Genomic DNA, 20,038 nt, shown 5'->3' on the forward strand with positions numbered 1-20,038 from the left:
CCACGCGGGTGCAGGGTCCCAATGCATTGGGCTGTCCTCGACTGTTTTCCCAGGCCACAAGCAGGGAGCTGGATGGGAAGTGGAGCTGCCGGGATTAGAACCGGCGCCCATATGGGATCCCGGGGCTTTCAAGGCGAGGACTTTAGCCGCTAGGCCACGCCGCCGGGCCCGTGACTCATTCTTAATGTGACAACATTGTGGAGTTAAAAAAATAAATAAATAAACTTTCAGGGACTGACGCAATGGCAACTAGCTAATCCTCCAACTCTAACCATCCCATACGGGCACTGGTTCATGTCCTGGCAGCTCCACTTCCTCCCAGCTCCCCGCTTGTGGCCTGGAAAAGCAGTTGAGGACGGCCCAAGGCCTTGGGACCCTGCACCCGCGTGGGAGACCTGGAAAGGGCTCCTGGCTTCGGATCAACCCAGCTTCAGCCATTTGAAGAATGAATCAGCAGATGGAAGATCTTTCTCTTTTCTCTCTAAATCTGCCTTTGCAATGAAAATAAGTAAGTCATTAAAAAATAAACCATCAGAGCTGGCATTGGTGGCGCAGGTGGCTAAGTACCGCCTGCCACCATTCCCTATCAGGACACAGGTTCAAGACCCAGCTGCTCTCCTTCTGATTCAGCTCCCTGCTTATTACACATGGAAACGCAGCAAGACGGCCCTGCTATTCACACAGGGGACCAGGATGGAGCTGCAGGCTCCTGGGCTCAGCCAGGCCCAGCCCTGGCACGGCCACTTGGAGAGTGGAGCAGCAGAAAGAACTCTCTCTCTCTCTCTCTCTCTCTCTCTCTCTCTCTCTCCACCATTCTGCCTTCCCAATAGACCCGTCTTTGCAAACAACCCCTTCAGCACTCTCCACCAGCAAACCACATGGACCAGGGGACCTGCTGTGTCCGTATTTTGCCATGAAGACCGCCAAGCCCCACCTGGGAACGGAGGAGCCATCATGACAGAGTTCGGCCCTGACTCTGCCCTGGCGCACGCCTGTCGTCACTGCTCCGTGGCGGCTGCACGTGCTTGCTTTCAGGGCGGCTCAGGTCTCCTGCCTGCTGCAGCATGCGTCTCCTCCAGCCCTCACTCCCTGCTCTCAGTCAGGGTTGGGATCCCAGGCTTGGCCACGGCGAGTGAGTGTGTACCGGGCTGCCTGCGTTTCCCCAGGGGCCAGAGGCGGTCAATGTGTGCCCCCCCAGGTTGTGCGAATGCTCCTTGCTCATGGCAGGGAAGGGCCGGTGTGGAGTGGGGCAGGCAGGGAGCGCAGGTTAATGGGAGGCGCTGTCTGCAGGGAAAGGCGAGGCTGAAAAGCCAAGGTCAGCCTCAGGACACTGCCTGACCTTGATGGCCAGTCCCCAAGGCCACGTGACCCAAGCCCTGGAATCCCAGCTGAAGATTCTAAGACCCCCCCAGGGGTTCTTGTGAAGCCCTAAGGGGCTGATTCTGGTCCCTTCAGGAGTTGCACACAGGAGGCTTGGCAGGGGGGAGGGGAGGGGCGTTAAGACAGAAGCAGAGGCTGCAGCCACAAGGCCACAAAGTCAGGGGTGGCAGCGGCCCCTGGCAGCTGGAAGAGGCAGGTGCCTGCTGATCCAGGGCCCCTATTCCAACATCACCCGGTCCAACAGCCCCGGATGGATCAGTAACAGGGAGCCCTCACTGCAGCTGGGACCTATCTGGGCTGTCCCTCAGTGCCCATACCAGGACGTAAACCACATGGGGACCCAGGTCCCAGGTGCTGTGGGAGCCATCCTCCTGTGTTCTGGCCTCAGCCCTGTGCAGCTGTCCCCCCATGCCAGCTCGCTCAGGGACTCTCAAGGGGAGCAGCAGGGGAGCTCAGGCAAGAGGGGCCCCGGCCCTGCCTGCCAGAGACCCTGGCAGTGTCCCATAGCCCCCGCATCCTCAGCACATGAGGCACCGAGGTGCTGGGAGGCCGGATGCTGTCACTGCCCTGTCCTTTGGGACACGCCCAGAACAGCTTGGCTGTTGGCCTGGCAAATATTTACAGAGCCGGCAAAGGCCCTGTGGTCCTGCCCTGCAGGGGACACTCGCATGGGCTCTTGTGGCTTGGCCAGCACCTGCACCTTGGAACTCACAGCCTCGGGAGACAAGGACCATGGGAGCTGCCTCCATCAGCCCAGCTTCTTCCAGCGCCACACGCACTTCTGAGGGTCTTTCCTTCCAAGCTGTGACCACCACCTTCGTCCGAATGAACAAACCGTAAGACCCATGTGCCCGGCAGCGGTGGAGGCCATGCCAGCCACCGGCCGCCACCGCCAGGCCCTGTGGCAGAGGGGAGGAGAAATCAATGCCAGATCGCTGCCTTCCCCTCTGCGCGGAACACTTCACCTTGGTCTCCGATGTGCTTTGCATTGATCAGGGAAGTCGACCAGTTGGCTCCTCTGCTCTCCAGGTGCCTTGGCTACCCACAGGGTTGGAATCTGTTTGCTTCCCCACCCTTGGGAGCCTCAGCCAGTGGGGTCCTTTGGGCTGTGGCAGCAGGAGGACAGAGCCGGGCAGAGGCAGTGAGCACACAGTGGGGGGACAGAGAGGGAGGACAGAGCCGGGCAGAGGCAGTGAGCACACAGTGGGGGGACAGAGAGGGAGGACAGAGCCGGGCAGGGAGCACACAGTGGGAGAACAGAGAGGGAGGACAGAGCCAGGCAGAGGCAGTGAGCACACAGTGGGGGGACAGAGAGGGAGGACAGAGCCGGGCAGTGAGCACACAGTGGGAGGACAGAGAGGGAGGACAGAGCCGGGCAGAGGCAGGGAGCACACAGTGGGGGGACAGAGAGGGAGGACAGAGCCGGGCAGAGGCAGGGAGCACACAGTGGGAGGACAGAGAGGAAGGACAGAGCCAGACAGAGGCAGGGAGCACACAGTGGGGGGGAGCATGGCAGAAATCCAGACACACCCCTCACTCATTCCTCTTCCATCAATATGTGAACTCTCCCAATGCATCCGTTTCCATCCACTCTCCATCACACACCTCTGACACTGTCACACACCCCTACACTGTCACACACCCCCTACACTGTCACACACCCCCTACACTGTCACACACCCCTACACTGTCACACACCCCCTACACTGTCACACACCCCCTACACTGTCACACCCCCTACACTGTCACACACCCCCTACACTGTCACACACCCCCTACACTGTCACACCCCCTACACTGTCACACACCCTCTGACACTGCCATACACCCCCTACACTGTCACACACCCCCTACACTGTCACACACCCCCCACACTGTCACACACCCCCCACACTGTCACACACCCCCTACACTGTCACACACCCCCTACACTGTCACACACCCCCCACACTGTCACACACACCATACACTGTCACACACCCCCTACACTGCCACACATCCCTTACACTGCCATACACCCCCTACACTGTCACACACCCCCTACACTGTCACACACCCCCTACACTGTCACACACCCCCTACACTGTCACACCCCCTACACTGTCACACACCCTCTGACACTGCCATACACCCCCTACACTGTCACACACCCCCTACACTGTCACACACCCCCCACACTGTCACACACACCATACACTGTCACACACCCCCTACACTGCCACACACCCCTTACACTGCCATACACCCCCTACACTGTCACACACCCTCTGACACTGCCACACACCCCATACACTGTCACACACCCCTACACTGCCACACACCCCATACACTGTCACACATCCCTACACTGCCACACACCCCATACACTGTCACACACCCCTACACTGTCACACACCCCCTACACTGTCACACATCCCCTACACTGTCACACCCCCTACACTGTCACACACCCTCTGACACTGCCACACACCCCATACACTGTCACACACCCCCTACACTGCCACACACCCCATACACTGTCACACACCCCTACACTGCCACACACACCATACACTGCCACACACCCCCTATACTGTCACACCCCCTACACTGTCACACACCCCCTACACTGTCACACACCCCCCACACTGTCACACACACCATACACTGTCACACACCCCCTACACTGCCACACACCCCTTACACTGCCATACACCCCCTACACTGTCACACACCCTCTGACACTGCCACACACCCCATACACTGTCACACACCCCATACACTGTCACACACCATACACTGTCACACACCCCCTACACTGTCACACACCCCCTACACTGTCACACCCCCTACACTGTCACACCCCCTACACTGCCACACACCCCCTACACTGTCACACACCCCTACACTGTCACATACCCCCTACACTGTCACACACCCCCTACACTGTCACACACCCCCTACACTGTCACACACCCTCTGACACTGCCACACACCCCATACACTGTCACACACCCCTACACTGTCACACACCATACACTGTCACACACCCCCTACACTGTCACACACCCCCTACACTGTCACACCCCCTACACTGCCACACACCCCCTACACTGTCACACCCCCTACACTGTCACACACCCCCTACACTGTCACACACCCCTACACTGTCACACACCCCTACACTGTCACACACCCCCTACACTGTCACACCCCCTACACTGTCACACACCCTCTGACACTGCCACACACCCCATACACTGTCACACACCATACACTGTCACACACCCCCTACACTGTCACACACACCCTACACTGTCACACCCCCTACACTGTCACACCCCCTACACTGCCACACACCCCCTACACTGTCACACCCCCTACACTGTCACACACCCCCTACACTGTCACACACCCCTACACTGTCACACACCCCCTACACTGTCACACACCCCCTACACTGTCACACACCCCCTACGTGTCACACACCCCCTACACTGTCACACACACCATACACTGTCACACACCCCCTACACTGTCACACACCCCCTACACTGTCACACACCCCCTACACTGTCACACACCCCCTGACACTGTCACACACACCATACAGTCACACACCCCTGACACTGTCACACACCCCCTACACTGTCACACACCCCCTACACTGTCACACACACCATACACTGTCACACACCCCCTACACTGTCACACACCCCCTACACTGTCACACACCCCCTGACACTGTCACACACACCATACAGCCACACACCCCCTACACTGTCACACACCCCCTACACTGTCACACACACCATACACTGTCACACACCCCCTACACTGTCACACACCCCCTGACACTGTCACACACCCCCTACACTGTCACACACCCCCTACACTGTCACACACACCCTACACTGTCACACCCCCTACACTGTCACACACCCCCTACACTGTCACACACCCCCTACACTGTCACACACACCCTGACACTGTCACACACACCCCCTACACTGTCACACACCCCTGCCATGTCACAGAAGGCTCTGCACCCCCACAATACACCCTGCACTAAGTCACCATCCGAGGGGCCCCGGGTTCTCCCCTCCTAACCCCATGGCCTTGCCCGGGACACACCTGGGAACCCTGTGGATTTCATTGGCTCGTGGGTTGTATCCCTGGGAGCACTGCCACCCCCGCACTATCCTCTCCCATCCCCCACTCCCTCTCCAGTCTTCCCCCCCACCCCAGCACTGGGCTGCAGGCTCCTGGGGAGCCCTCGGAGCCCTCTCCATTTGGCCCTTCCTGCGTGTCTACAGCCTGACAGCACCCTGCACCTGTTTCCTGGCAGTGCGCACTGAGGGCTGCCCCCTGAATGAACAGTGGTGTGGGGGAGGTGAGTGGACAGAAGCCTGCTCATGATCCCTGGGCCTGCACGGCCACCAGAGGCGTGCCCATAGACACGCAGAAAAGGCAGGCAGAGTTGAGGCAACTATAGGCAGGGGCAGCCTGACAGCCTGACAGGAGCCCGAAGGGGTTGGAGGGACCCTGCCTGGCCTAGGACTGCAGCTCCCAGAGCGGGAGAGGACCCCTGTCTACTGTCCCCATAGGGGCACCAGGTCCTCTGGAGCCCCCAAGTGGCTGATGGGTTGGGGACAGTTAATTGGTACAAAGACACGGTGGCCAGAGCGCTTGGCACGGGGACCTGTGTCCCCACGGCTGCTGAAGGGGTTGGGGTCTCTCCAGACCAGCCCTGGGGCTCACCACCACCCGTCCTTCTGGGCTGGGAAACAAAGTGCCTTCATCTGTAGCAGCATCCTGGGTCCTGGCAGGCTCTACCAGCTTCTACCGGCTTTCGCCTTGATGTTAGTTGTGCAGCGGAGTCCCTACGTGGTGCAGGGGCAAGGCTCACGGGCCACAGAGCCCCCACACAAGGCACAGCGACGTAATCAGAAGGGCCTAGATGGGGCTGAGGCCCGGACCAATGTAAATCCCAAAGGTCTCTGTCACACACACCCTGACACCCACACCAAAGCCCAGGGGGGCAGTGATAGCTGGACCCTGCGAAACCACAGCCAGTTGCAGCACCAGCCTCCATGGCTGGGATGCTGCCCTGCACCCAGGCACCAGTGGGCACCAGGGCTGGACACATTGTTCAGTGCCTGTGGACCAGGGACTGGAGGCTCAGCGAGCCAGGGACAGAACAGAGGGCCGAGGCCACGCTGGCCTGTGACCTTCCTCCATCCCTCCTGACTTCCCAGCCACCGTCTTCCTTTGCAGGCACTGTCCACCTGCCCTGCTCCATCTTGGTATGCCAGATGAGGCCGGCGCCTGGCACCATCCCTTCCTTTTCCGGTGGTCCTCGCCTCGCATGCACTGATCCCTCCACGTGCTACGCCAGGAACCCACATCGGGGCTGGTGTCTCCCACAGGAGATGGACCGGCCCCAGCCATGCTGGGCTGCCCTGCCCAGGGGTGACAAAAGTCAGAAATGGTGCCTTTCATCAGACCAGTGCCTGAGGGACAGAGCCATCCAGGGAACAGCAGAGACAAGAGACGGAGCAAGACGGAGCTCTGGAGATGCCAGGCTCCTGACCCAGCCGTGCCCGAAGCTGGCCTGGGCTTTCTGTCACCCGCACAGCCAGTCTGCTGCCCCATCTCCACTCCCGGAGCACGCCTGAACTGCAGGCCAGCCAGGATGGAAAGTTGTACGTGAAATCGCAAACGTGCCCCTTCTTATTTTAAGCCATCCCGCGATGGTTTAGAGATTTGGCATTTCCTAAAATAAACAGATCTCCCTGGACGTACGGATGGTCCCGCGGCCCCAACATGAAGCTATGACTCGCATACCCACAGCGGACCCCAGGCCAACCCAGCCAGCCCCAGTTTAGGCCACATGAGGGTCCCACAGCTCCACCTGCAGGGCGCACCCAAGGCCGCATCACCACTACTCCATCCCGTTCAAGCCAAGCTCCTTGCAGGGTCGGCTCTGGGGCAGGCACAGGCACCCACATCTACCCGGGTCAGGGCGACCCGGGCTCACGCCTTCTCTTATCTCCCCGCCTCCGTGCTGTTCATGACAGCTGTGTGATTATACGGGGGTCCCCTTCCTGTCCGCAGGTGCAGCCCCATTCCACCTGCAACCACGGCCCCCCACCATCTGCAACGAGAGGTATCCTCTCTGTGCTCTCTGGCTCTGGAGCTAGGACACAGGACTCCCCAGAGTGGGCTACGGGCCCACCCATTCACCCCGCAGTCAGCATGAATGATTGGTGGAAAGAAAACGAACAATGGGACTTCCAGTGTATTCTGTGGGCATTTATTAAGCACCAATGAATGGTAAGCCCTGTCTAGTAACAGGAGCTGGGGGCAGGGGCAGCAGTGCAGGGGCCCGCCTCTCACCTTTGGGGGGTCTCTGAGGTCAGACCAGGAAGACAGAGAGGAAGGACTCCAAGGAGAGGACGGGGGCGTGCTAGACGCCAGAGGGCTGGGAGCTGGGGCAGTGCCAGGCAGGGGCTGCTCTGCTCTGGGTTGGGGTTCAGCGAGATCAGAGAGGGCTCCCCATACACAAACACCCCCATGCTCTGGAGAAGCTCCCGGTCGCGCCTGGAGACGCCACGTGCATGCTTACAGATTCAGCCACGTGCCCTTGACTGTCCTCCAGGAAGGGGCCTGAGAAACCCGGCGCTGTGAGGGCGGGGTCCAGGCCACCCCTCCTCCCGCCAGCTAATTGAAAAATCAGCTTTATTTTCCATTTGCCTCTGCCTAATCTCTTCTAATGGAGCTAAAAAAGAAAATCCTAAAAACAAATTTATATCTGGCTGGGAAAAAAAAAAAGACAAATGGGAGGGGCTGAAACACAGGCGGGTCAGGGAACGGCCCTGTCACTTCCAAAAGTGAGTGGAAACCACGTGATTACAGATGACCTTGACCTCCGTGAGCCCTGCCCAATGGTCCGACCTGGCACTCGCTGTCCGCCAGGCAGTTGGTGTGCTGCAGGCGGCCAGCCTGGGGACCCTGGGCGGGACACAGCGACCACAACAGGGAGAGAATTGGATGGGGTTGGGGAGCATGGCTTAGTCCCCCCGACTTGAAGCTCCAAGGGATCTGCCGGGCAAGAGGGGCTCTGCCTGAGGGGGCGGGGGTGTTCCCATGGCCTGGAAGACAAGGCCAGGAAGGCAGAAGGCCAGTGCTGTCCCTTTAGCATCCTTGAGTGACGCCACTCAGCTCAGTCTCAGCAGCGGGCGCGTAGCTGTGGGTCTCGGCTCCACTCCGGACCCCGCTTCCTGCCGCTGCACACCCCTGTGGGTGGGTGGTCCGGATGGAGACCTCAGCGCCCGGCTGGGCCCTGGTCACTGTGGGCACCTCTCAGAGTGAGCCAGCAAATAGGAGTCTTCTCTGTCTTTTTTCTGTTTCTCAAAAATAAATAAATAACGAAGCACACACCTCCCACGTGAGGGAGTGACAGCCCAGTGGGATCGCGTGGTGCCTGTCACGCCGGGCTTCCCTGCCCCCATGGCAACACCCCAGGGCCCAGGCGGAGCAGAGAGACTAGCGTGGGGTGGGATGCACGCTGCAGGCAGGGCTGGGCCTGGGCCTGGGAGGCCCCGCTGTGGGACTCGGAGGGACTGGGAAAGCTTGTCCCAGGAGGCCGGCGGAGAAGGAGGCACTGGGCCTGCGCCAGAATCGCCCAAAGAGAACCGATTCGCAGCACTGGCCGGTGGCTGTGGCCCTGCAGCTTCGCTGGGGCTCTCCCTGTGTACAAAGCAGGAAAGACACACACAGATGCAGGTGGGAACTGCGGGGGACCTGGTCGCAGGACCAGCCAAGACCCAGTGAATGAATCAATGAGGCGTTTCCTCCAAGAAGCCCTCCCAGATCTCCACCACACACTGGCACTTTAAAAAGTCCTGGGGCTCCTGAAGGTCGCCCTCAGAAGGCAGGGGACCCGGGGCCTGGGTGTGGTGGCTGCTTGCTGGTGTCACGCCTGCACTCCTGGTGTCATGCCTGCACCCTGACATCCGACCCAGGCCTGCAGGGGGCATGGCCAGCACCCCAACAGTGCCCGGAGAGTATTGGGAGGCAAGGCAACGCCCACTCCACAGCCTCCACTCTCTGTGGAAGAGCGGGGCTGAACGTGAGGCTGGCAAGGGGACACGAGTCCACCTAAGATAATTTTCTCCAAAATGTCAAAAGATATATTTATCTGAAAGGCAGAGTTACTGAGAGAGAGCTGGGGGGAGGCAGAGGAGTATCTTGCACCTGCTGGTTCATGCCCCCAGTGGCTACACACTACCAGGGCTGGGCCGGGCCTCCCACGTGGGTGCAGCTCCATGGCTTTCCCAGGAGCAACAGCAGGGAGCTAGATGGGAAGTGGAGCAGCCGGGACTCAAACCAGCACCCACACGGGATGGCGGTGCCACAGGTGGTGGCTGTGGCACAATTGTGCCCCTAAGCTGACACGTACTGAATAGAATGTTTGCATCTGGATGTCCCTCCTCCTCCTAGGACAGGTTGAGGGGCTTCCTGGAGCTGGGATGAGGCATAGCCCCAGAATCCACATTGAGCTCTCCTCAGATGCCACCAGCTTCCCCAGGGACAAGCTCAAGCCCAGGGCAGGGCAGTAGCCATGGGCAAGGTGGCCGGCACTAGCAAGGACCTCACCCGCCCCACCACAGTTCACTTGGAAGTGCCAGCAGCAGGTTCACTCACCGCCAGGCAGCAGGTATACATGCAACCATGTCCCAGCATCCTTCTGGACCATAAACCCAGCAGGTGCACATGGAAAAGTCTCCTGGCTTAGCCAAGAAAACAACCTGAGGGGCCGGCACGGTGCCTCAACAAGCTAACCCTTCTGTGTGCAGTGCCCACAGCCCATATGGGCACCAGTTAGTGTCCCGGCTGCTCCACTTCCCATCCAGCTCCCCGCTTGTGGTCTGGGAAAGCAGTCAAGGACAGCTCAAAGCCTTGGGACCCTGCACCTGTGTGGGAGACCCAGAAGAAGCTCCTGGCTCCTGGCTTCACATCAGCTCAGCTCTGGCCATTGCGGCCACTTGGGGAGTGAGCCAGCAAATGGAGGATCTTTCTTTTCTTCCTCATTTTCTTTCTGTAAAAATCTGCCGTTCAAATAATAATAAATAAACCCTTCCCCCCCCATAGGTCTTTAAGTACCTGGACCTAGCAGGTCCTCGACAAACCCATTTCCAGGAATTGAGTCCAAAGAGGAGGAAGAGATCTGACCCAGGAATCCACTCACTCTGACCTCCTTGGCTTGAGGGTTTTAAGACTTCAGGAGACAGGGCCTGGCACAATGGCGTAGTGGTTAAGGTCCTCGCCTTGCACTCGCCCTGGGATCCCATGTGAGCGCCGGTTCTAATTCCGGCAGCTCCACTTCCCATCCAGCTCCCTGTTTGTGGCCTGGGAAAGCAGTCGAGGACGGCCCAAAGCCTTAGGACCCTGCACCCATGTGGGAGACCCAGAAGAGGCTCCTTGCTTCGGATTGGCTCAGTTCCAGCCATTGTGGCCGCTTGGGTAGTGAATCATCAGATGGAAGATCTTCCTCTCTGTCTTTCCTCTCTGTATATCCGCCTTTCAAATAAAAAATAAATCTTAAAAAAAAAAAAAAGACTTCAGAAGACAAAGGCAGGGAGACCTCCCATCCCGTCTTCAGCTGTGGAATTTGGGAGACACGAGGGCCAGGAGCCAAGGGGGCAGCTGGGCAGCCCACGCAGGGCCAGGCCACTGTCACCTGACCTTGTGTCCTCACCCCTGGGCCGCAGAGCAGCCTGAGATCTGGCCTCCACTACCTGCACCCACTCTCCAGGCTGCCGGCAAACCAGAGGGCTGAGGCCTGCAGGGCCGGGTAGGGCGAGGGTACTCACAGTGGCTGATTCATACAGCATAAGGCTGGGGGTGGGTGGGCAGACAGACATGACTGCTGGGGGACTCCCCCAAATGCCCACAGGGGCTAGAGCTGAAGCCAAGACTCCACCGAGGTCTCCCACCCAGTGGCAAGCCCCTGAGCCATCTTGGCTGCCCTTAACTGCTGGGGCCCACACCTGTCCCAATCAAGGACAACAGGGAGGCCACACTCCCTGGAGGGAGGCCACACACACACCTCGACCAGGCAACTCTGCTCCCCAGCACAGCTCCTGCAGACATGTACCCAGGGGTCTGCCAAGAGCCCAGCTCAGGAACCCAGTGCCCCAAGCCCCAGCACTCACACACCCATTCACAGAATAGGCGAGTCACGTGGGGCAGAGCCACCAACAGGACATGATGCGGCAACAGCCATGCACAGACCAGGGTGGCCCAGACCCACACAGACCCAGGTGGGCATGGACCCGTAGCTGCCACGTCATGCCACAGCGTGGGGTGCAGCCTCCCCCACGTCCAGCAGCTCTTGGTAGCAAGGGCAGGGGGAGAGGAGAGGGAGGCAGCACAGGCCACATGGTCAGATCCTTCACCCAGGTGCCAGGCTCCCAGGGGAGTTCTCTTCCATGCAGCCCCCTCCCCAGGTGTGCAGGCAGGGGCTCAACCCTGAGCCCTCCTGGATCCAGGAGCCGTGGGATAACTGGCTGCCGCGTGATCTGGGGTGCGTGACCCCTGGGCATCCGGGCCTGTGCATCCGACCTTCAGTCCCACAGTACTAGATGGGGATCATGGCCACACCCATCTACAGTCCTCTACCTGCCAACCATGGCCACCCCCACCTGCAGGTCCCCCCGGTGCCACCTGCTAACCACCGTCACCCCCACCTGCAGGTCCCCCCCGGTGCCACCTGCTAACCACGGCCACCCCCATGTGCAGGTCCTCCCCACCCTGCCGCTGGCTGCCGGTCAGCACTGAAGATCAGGCCTGGGCCTTGGAGACTAGTACAAGCTGCCCCGTGTCCTCCACATCCTCGTGCTGCTCCCGCCCCTCCCGGGCCCTGCCCTCCCTCTGGGCCCTTGCACCTGCTGGCTCCCTTCCTCACGTACTTCCCGTTTGAATGCTGTGGACAAGCTCCTGCTCATCCTACAGGTTCCTGTGGCTGAACCTCGGGTGTTCCTGATTCCAAGCTGGGGTCGATCCCTAGGGTGTGAGCTCCCCAGTCGCCTGCCCTTTTCTGTTCACTGCACCCACCCCAGCTAGCAACTAGGGGAACTTTCTGTCTGCCTCTCCCATTAAGCTGTGGGCACCAAAGGGCAGGGTTGGGTTTGTCCCCCAGGGGAACACCATGACCACAAGTGAAAGGATGGATGGTTGGGAGCGTGCACAGATGCAGCATGGACCAACCCAGGATGAGCAAAACGACAGAGGCAAAGAGACGAATGGTGACGAGGGGGACAAAGGGATGGATGGGTGCATAGATGGACAGGTGGATTTATGAACTGTTGGGAGCACTGCACGAGTGCCCTGCTCTAAAATAATGACTGGTTCAAGGCCAGGAGGCAGCAGGAAGACAGAAGGTCACAGGTGAGGCGGATCTGCCTCCTTTCCAGGGCCTGGCCAGTCAGGTAGCACCCAGTGGACCCACGGGAATGCAAGTGATGGGAGTGAGAGCTGAAATTGCTATGGCAATAAGTATAGTTATTGTTATTTTATAGGCTAGCCAGTTTTTGCAATTTTTTGGAGCATAGAAAATGTAGCTGTTTCAGCCGCTTTTATAATTTTTAGCTAGAGGAATTAAGGATGCTTTTATTAAAGAAAAATGTTTTTGATTATTGTTTTATTTATGGGGTTGCAAGGTCTATAGTTGTAGGGGGATTTAATATTTGTAATTTTTGTTTTTAGAATTATATTTTTTCCCTTGTAAACTATTTTCCCATTGAATAATGGGCAAGTTGTAGAAATAGAAATGTGGTAGAAATGTACTACTGATTAGCAGGTAATCGCATGTGCCTTGGCCTTGGAGTCCTGGCTGCCGCTCCATGGCTACTGTTGAAGAATGAATAATGGCTTGCTTTGAAGAATATGAATACAATGTTTTAAAGAATTATCTCTGGGGACACCTGCTTAGCCTTGAAGTGCAGACGGAATGACCGAATGTCTGTACATGCCCCCTTAGTCTTGAAGTAAAAAAATAGAACAATTAGTTGCTTGTGCAGAAGCTTGTGAGGTGTCTGAGTAAATAAAAAGGACAGCTTTTTCTTGGGCTGTTGTGAGAACGCATCAAGTGTCAGTGTCTGTGTCTTTCTTTATCGCCGACTCCACGCACCCTTCCCGAGCTCCGAACTCTCGGCTGGAGCTGGACTCCGGCAATGAACAAAGGACTGGATAAGTGGATACATGCATTAATAGTTGGATGGACAGAGGGATGGGCAGAGAGATGCATGGATGAATAAGCCAATTAATAACTTGAGGAATTCATGGCTGGATGGATGGGTGGATGGATGGATGGATGGGTGGATGGATGGATGGATGGGTGGATGGATGGATGGGTGAATGAATAGGCGGATATATAGGTGGACGGATGGATACATGGATGGAGGACTGCATGGGTAGATGGGTAGATGGTTAGGCGGACGGATGAGTGAGTGGGTGAATGAGTGGATGGATGGGTAGGTGATAAGCGCATCCAAGAACTGCTGATGGATGGATGAGAGACGGTGTCTGGATGGCTGAGGGGTTAGCATTATTTCCGAGACACCATGAGCAGGAATTCCGTTCATAACTTCTGACCCTGTGTGAGCCCTGGGGTGTGACCTCTCCCTCTGTGACCCTGTGTGAGCCCTGGGGTGTGACATCTCCCTCCGTGACCCTGTGTGAGCCCTGGGGTGTGACCTCTCCCTCTGTGACCCTGTGTGAGCCCTGGGGTGTGAGCTCTCCCTCCGTGACCCTGTGTGAGCCCTGGGGTGTGACCTCTCCCTCTGTGACCCTGTGTGAGCCCTGGGGTGTGACCTCTCCCGCCGTGACCCTGTGTGAGCCCTGGGGTGTGACATCTCCTTCCGTGACCCTGTGTGAGCCCTGGGGTGTGACCTCTCCCTCCGTGACCCTGTGTGAGCCCTGGGGTGTGACCTCTCCCTCTGTGACCCTGTGTGAGCCCTGGAGTGTGACCTCTCCCTCGTGACCCTGTGTGAGCCCTGGGGTGTGACATCTCCCTCCGTGACCCTGTGTGAGCCCTGGGGTGTGACATCTCCCTCCGTGACCCTGTGTGAGCCCTGGGGTGTGACCTCTCCCTCTGTGACCCTGTGTGAACCCTGCGGTGTGACCTCTCCCTCTGTGACCCTGTGTGAGCCCTGGGGTGTGACCTCTCCCTCCGTGACCCTGTGTGAGCCCTGGGGTGTGACCTCTCCCTCTGTGACCCTGTGTGAGCCCTGGGGTGTGAGCTCTCCCTCCGTGACCCTGTGTGAGCCCTGGGGTGTGACCTCTCCCTCTGTGACCCTGTGTGAGCCCTGGGGTGTGACCTCTCCCTCCGTGACCCTGTGTGAGCCCTGGGGTGTGACATCTCCTTCCGTGACCCTGTGTGAGCCCTGGGGTGTGACATCTCCCTCCGTGACCCTGTGTGAGCCCTGGGGTGTGACTTCTCCCTCCGTGACCCTGTGTGAGCCCTGGGGTGTGAGCTCTCCCTCCGTGACCCTGTGTGAGCCCTGGGGTGTGACATCTCCTTCCGTGACCCTGTGTGAGCCCTGGGGTGTGACATCTCCCTCCGTGACCCTGTGTGAGCCCTGGGGTGTGACCTCTCCCTCCGTGACCCTGTGTGAGCCCTGGGGTGTGACCTCTCCCTCCGTGACCCTGTGTGAGCCCTGGGGTGTGAAATCTCCCTCCGTGACCCTGTGTGAGCCCTGGGGTGTGACATCTCCCTCCGTGACCCTGTGTGAGCCCTGGGGTGTGACCTCTCCCTCCGTGACCCTGTGTGAACCCGGCGGTGTGACCTCTCCCTCTGTGACCCTGTGTGAGCCCTGGGGTGTGACCTCTCCCTCTGTGACCCTGTGTGAGCCCTGGGGTGTGACCTCTCCCTCTGTGACCCTGTGTGAGCCCTGGGGTGTGACCTCTCCCTCTGTGACCCTGTGTGAGCCCTGCGGTGTGACCTCTCCCTCTGTGACCCTGTGTGAGCCCTGGGGTGTGACCTCTCCCTCTGTGACCCTGTGTGAGCCCTGGGGTGTGACCTCTCCCTCCGTGACCCTGTGTGAGCCCTGGGGTGTGACCTCTCCCTCCGTGACCCTGTGTGAGCCCTGGGGTGTGACCTCTCCCTCCGTGACCCTGTGTGAGCCCTGGGGTGTGACCTCTCCCTCCGTGACCCTGTGTGAGCCCTGGGGTGTGAAATCTCCCTCCGTGACCCTGTGTGAGCCCTGGGGTGTGACCTCTCCCTCTGTGACCCTGTGTGAGCCCTGGGGTGTGACCTCTCCTGTGACTCTGTGTGAGCCCTGGGGTGTGACCTCTCCCTCTGTGACCCTGTGTGAGCCCTGGGGTGTGACCTCTCCCTCTGTGACCCTGTGTGAGCCCTGGGGTGTGACCTCTCCCTCTGTGACCCTGTGTGAGCCCTGGGGTGTGACCTCTCCCTCTGTGACCCTGTGTGAACCCTGCGGTGTGACCTCTCCCTCTGTGACCCTGTGTGAGCCCTGGGGTGTGACCTCTCCCTCTGTGACCCTGTGTGAGCCCTGGGGTGTGACCTCTCCCTCTGTGACCCTGTGTGAGCCCTGGGGTGTGACCTCTCCAGTGACCCTGTGTGAGCCCTGGGGTGTGACCTCTCCGTCTGTGACTCTGTGTGAGCCCTGGGGTGTGACCTCTCCCTCTGTGACCCTGTGTGAGCCCTGGGGTGTGACCTCTCCTGTGACCCTGTGTGAGCCCTGGGGTGTGACCTTTCCCTCCGTGACCCTGTGTGAGCCCTGGGGTGTGACCTCTCCCTCTGTGACCCTGTGTGAGCCCTGGGGTGTGACCTCTCCCTCTGTGACCATGTGTGAACCCTGCGGTGTGACCTCTCCCTCTGTGACCCTGTGTGAGCCCTGGGGTGTGACCTCTCCAGTGACCCTGTGTGAGCCCTGGGGTGTGACCTCTCCCTCTGTGACCCTGTGTAAATCCTGGGGTGTGACCTCTCCTGTGACCCTGTGTGAGCCCTGGGGTGTGACCTCTCCCTCTGTGACCCTGTGTGAGCCCTGGGGTGTGACCTCTCCCTCCGTGACCCTGTGTGAGCCCTGGGGTGTGACCTCTCCCTCCGTGACCCTGTGTGAGCCCTGGGGTGTGACCTCTCCCTCCGTGACCCTGTGTGAGCCCTGGGGTGTGACCTCTCCCTCCGTGACCCTGTGTGAGCCCTGGGGTGTGACCTCTCCCTCCGTGACCCTGTGTGAGCCCTGGGGTGTGACCTCTCCTGTGACCCTGTGTGAGCCCTGGGGTGTGACCTCTCCTCTGTGACCCTGTGTGAGCCCTGGGGTGTGACCTCTCCCTCTGTGACCCTGTGTGAGCCCTGGGGTGTGACCTCTCCCTCTGTGACCATGTGTGAGCCCTGGGGTGTGACCTCTCCCTCTGTGACCCTGTGTGAGCCCTGGGTGTGACCTCTCCCTCTGTGACCCTGTGTGAGCCCTGGGGTGTGACCTCTCCCTCTGTGACCCTGTGTGAGCCCTGGGGTGTGACCTCTCCCTCTGTGACCCTGTGTGAGCCCTGGGGTGTGACCTCTCCCTCTGTGACCCTGTGTGAACCCTGCGGTGTGACCTCTCCCTCTGTGACCCTGTGTGAGCCCTGGGGTGTGACCTCTCCCTCTGTGACCCTGTGTGAGCCCTGGGGTGTGACCTCTCCCTCTGTGACCCTGTGTGAGCCCTGGGGTGTGACCTCTCCAGTGACCCTGTGTGAGCCCTGGGGTGTGACCTCTCCGTCTGTGACTCTGTGTGAGCCCTGGGGTGTGACATCTCCCTCTGTGACCCTGTGTGAGCCCTGGGGTGTGACCTCTCCTGTGACCCTGTGTGAGCCCTGGGGTGTGACCTTTCCCTCTGTGACCCTGTGTGAGCCCTGGGGTGTGACCTCTCCCTCTGTGACCCTGTGTGAGCCCTGGGGTGTGACCTCTCCCTCTGTGACCATGTGTAAACCCTGCGGTGTGACCTCTCCCTCTGTGACCCTGTGTGAGCCCTGGGGTGTGACCTCTCCCTCTGTGACCCTGTGTGAGCCCTGGGGTGTGACCTCTCCCTCTGTGACCCTGTGTAAATCCTGGGGTGTGACCTCTCCTGTGACCCTGTGTGAGCCCTGGGGTGTGACCTCTCCCTCTGTGACCCTGTGTGAGCCCTGGGGTGTGACCTCTCCCTCCGTGACCCTGTGTGAGCCCTGGGGTGTGACCTCTCCCTCCGTGACCCTGTGTGAGCCCTGGGGTGTGACCTCTCCCTCCGTGACCCTGTGTGAGCCCTGGGGTGTGACCTCTCCCTCCGTGACCCTGTGTGAGCCCTGGGGTGTGACCTCTCCCTCCGTGACCCTGTGTGAGCCCTGGGGTGTGACCTCTCCCTCTGTGACCCTGTGTGAGCCCTGGGGTGTGACCTCTCCTGTGACCCTGTGTGAGCCCTGGGGTGTGACCTCTCCTCTGTGACCCTGTGTGAGCCCTGGGGTGTGACCTCTCCCTCTGTGACCCTGTGTGAGCCCTGGGGTGTGACCTCTCCCTCTGTGACCCTGTGTGAGCCCTGGGGTGTGACCTCTCCCTCTGTGACCCTGTGTGAGCCCTGGGGTGTGACCTCTCCCTCTGTGACCCTGTGTGAGCCCTGGGGTGTGACCTCTCCCTCTGTGACCCTGTGTGAGCCCTGGGGTGTGACCTCTCCCTCTGTGACCCTGTGTGAGCCCTGGGGTGTGACCTCTCCCTCTGTGACCCTGTGTGAGCCCTGGGGTGTGACCTCTCCCTCCGTGACCCTGTGTGAGCCCTGGGGTGTGACCTCTCCCTCCGTGACCCTGTGTGAGCCCTGGGGTGTGACCTCTCCCTCTGTGACCCTGTGTGAGCCCTGGGGTGTGACCTCTCCCTCCGTGACCCTGTGTGAGCCCTGGGGTGTGACCTCTCCCTCTGTGACCCTGTGTGAGCCCTGGGGTGTGACCTCTCCCTCTGTGACCCTGTGTGAGCCCTGGGGTGTGACCTCTCCCTCTGTGACCCTGTGTGAGCCCTGGGGTGTGACCTCTCCCTCTGTGACCCTGTGTGAGCCCTGGGGTGTGACCTCTCCCTCTGTGACCCTGTGTGAGCCCTGGGGTGTGACCTCTCCCTCTGTGACCCTGTGTGAGCCCTGGGGTGTGACCTCTCCTGTGACTCTGTGTGAGCCCTGGGGTGTGACCTCTCCCTCTGTGACCCTGTGTGAGCCCTGGGGTGTGACCTCTCCCTCTGTCACCCTGTGTGAGCCCTTGGGTCTGTGACCAGCATGAAGTGAGTCAGCACCCCACGTTCTGCTCAGCATTAAGAAGTGACCTAAGATTACACTTGAGTTGGCATTGATGAGGCCAACAGTGGCTTCTTTAAATATTTATGGGCACAGTGCTAAAGTTGGGAAACATCTAGGAAATACCGCACATAATGAAGAACTGCTTTAGCATGCCTGCGGATCCACTGGGAGGGATGGAGGCGCTGACTGGCGCCCGGCGGTGGCTACCCCGCATCCCCATTTGCCTCTGTCCTGCTGTCCCACTCACGCCTGCCCCTCTCGTGCCTGCCCGGTGGCCCCACCCCTGGCGCAGCTGACCCAGGCCAGGCACCAGTGGCGAGGACCAAGCAGAAAAGCCGTATGCTGTGGTCCACCTGCAGGGACACACAGAGATCAGTAGCATCTTCTGAGAGACAGAAAACAGAATGATCCCAGGAGGGTTCTTGTAGAAGTTTCTGGAAATATACACTGGAAAAACACACACACAACCCAGCATGGACTTCCAAGTGGCATAGCATCAAAACAAGCTTTTCTCTCATTTTAATAAAATATTTATTAGGTTTTATTTGAAAGGCAGATTTTACACAGAGAGACAGAAAGTTCTTCCACCCTCTGGTTCACTCTCCAAATGGCTGCAACAGCTGGAGCTGGGCTGACGTGAAGCCAGGAGCCTTTTCAGGGTCACCCACGAGGATGCAGGGTTCCCAGGCTTTGGGCCATCCTCCACTGCTTTCCCAGGCCACAGGCAGGGAGCTGGGTGGGAAGTGGTGGAGACCCAGAAGAAGCTCCTGGCTTCAGCTCAACCCCAGCCAGCGCCACCATGAAGGGAGCGAGCCAGCAGATGAAGACCTGCCCATCTGCCTTTTGAATCAATAAAAGCAAGCCATTAAAAAAAAGAGTCCAAAATAGCGAAAGGGGGTGGGGTGGGGGGAGACTAAGAGACCGAGCCCTCAGGAATTCACCAGCTCATTTCCTCCCGGGCAGGCTGGCCACACACCCGCGTGGGCAGCGCAGAGCGCAGACGGCCGCAGGCCTGCGCAGGAACTTCGCACTGCCCTCCGTGCTGTGCCGGGCGCCTGACACACTCGGAGACTCACGGCTGGCGCGAGGCGCACAGGAAATAACCCAGGCAGGGAAAGGCCCGGACTTTATTTATAGAAAGCTCATTTTGCTATTCATCAAGAAAATAAACGCAGCCCACCTTGCGCTAAAAATACGCCTCTCAACATCAACAATCCGCGGCGGCCTGGGCTCCACGGAGGGTCAGAACCTACACGATGGGGCATCCGTGAGGACCACGCGCTGGAGGGGACCACGCGCTGGAGGGGTCCACGGGACTGCGCGCCGGCCAGGGCCCTTGCTCTGGCCCACCCACTGCTCCGTGC

At 59.4% G+C, this 20,038-nt stretch overlaps 1 protein-coding gene across 4 annotated transcripts in view; it reads right to left on the reverse strand.

Moving 5' to 3' along the window:
• The window catches only part of ANO1 (anoctamin 1), a 103,189-nt gene that overhangs the window by 72,118 nt on the left and 11,033 nt on the right, over positions 1 to 20,038 (reverse strand). The window lies entirely within an intron of this gene.

This window comes from Ochotona princeps, chromosome 4 (assembly GCF_030435755.1).
Source record: "Ochotona princeps isolate mOchPri1 chromosome 4, mOchPri1.hap1, whole genome shotgun sequence".
In the NCBI taxonomy this organism is placed as follows: domain Eukaryota; kingdom Metazoa; phylum Chordata; class Mammalia; order Lagomorpha; family Ochotonidae; genus Ochotona; species Ochotona princeps.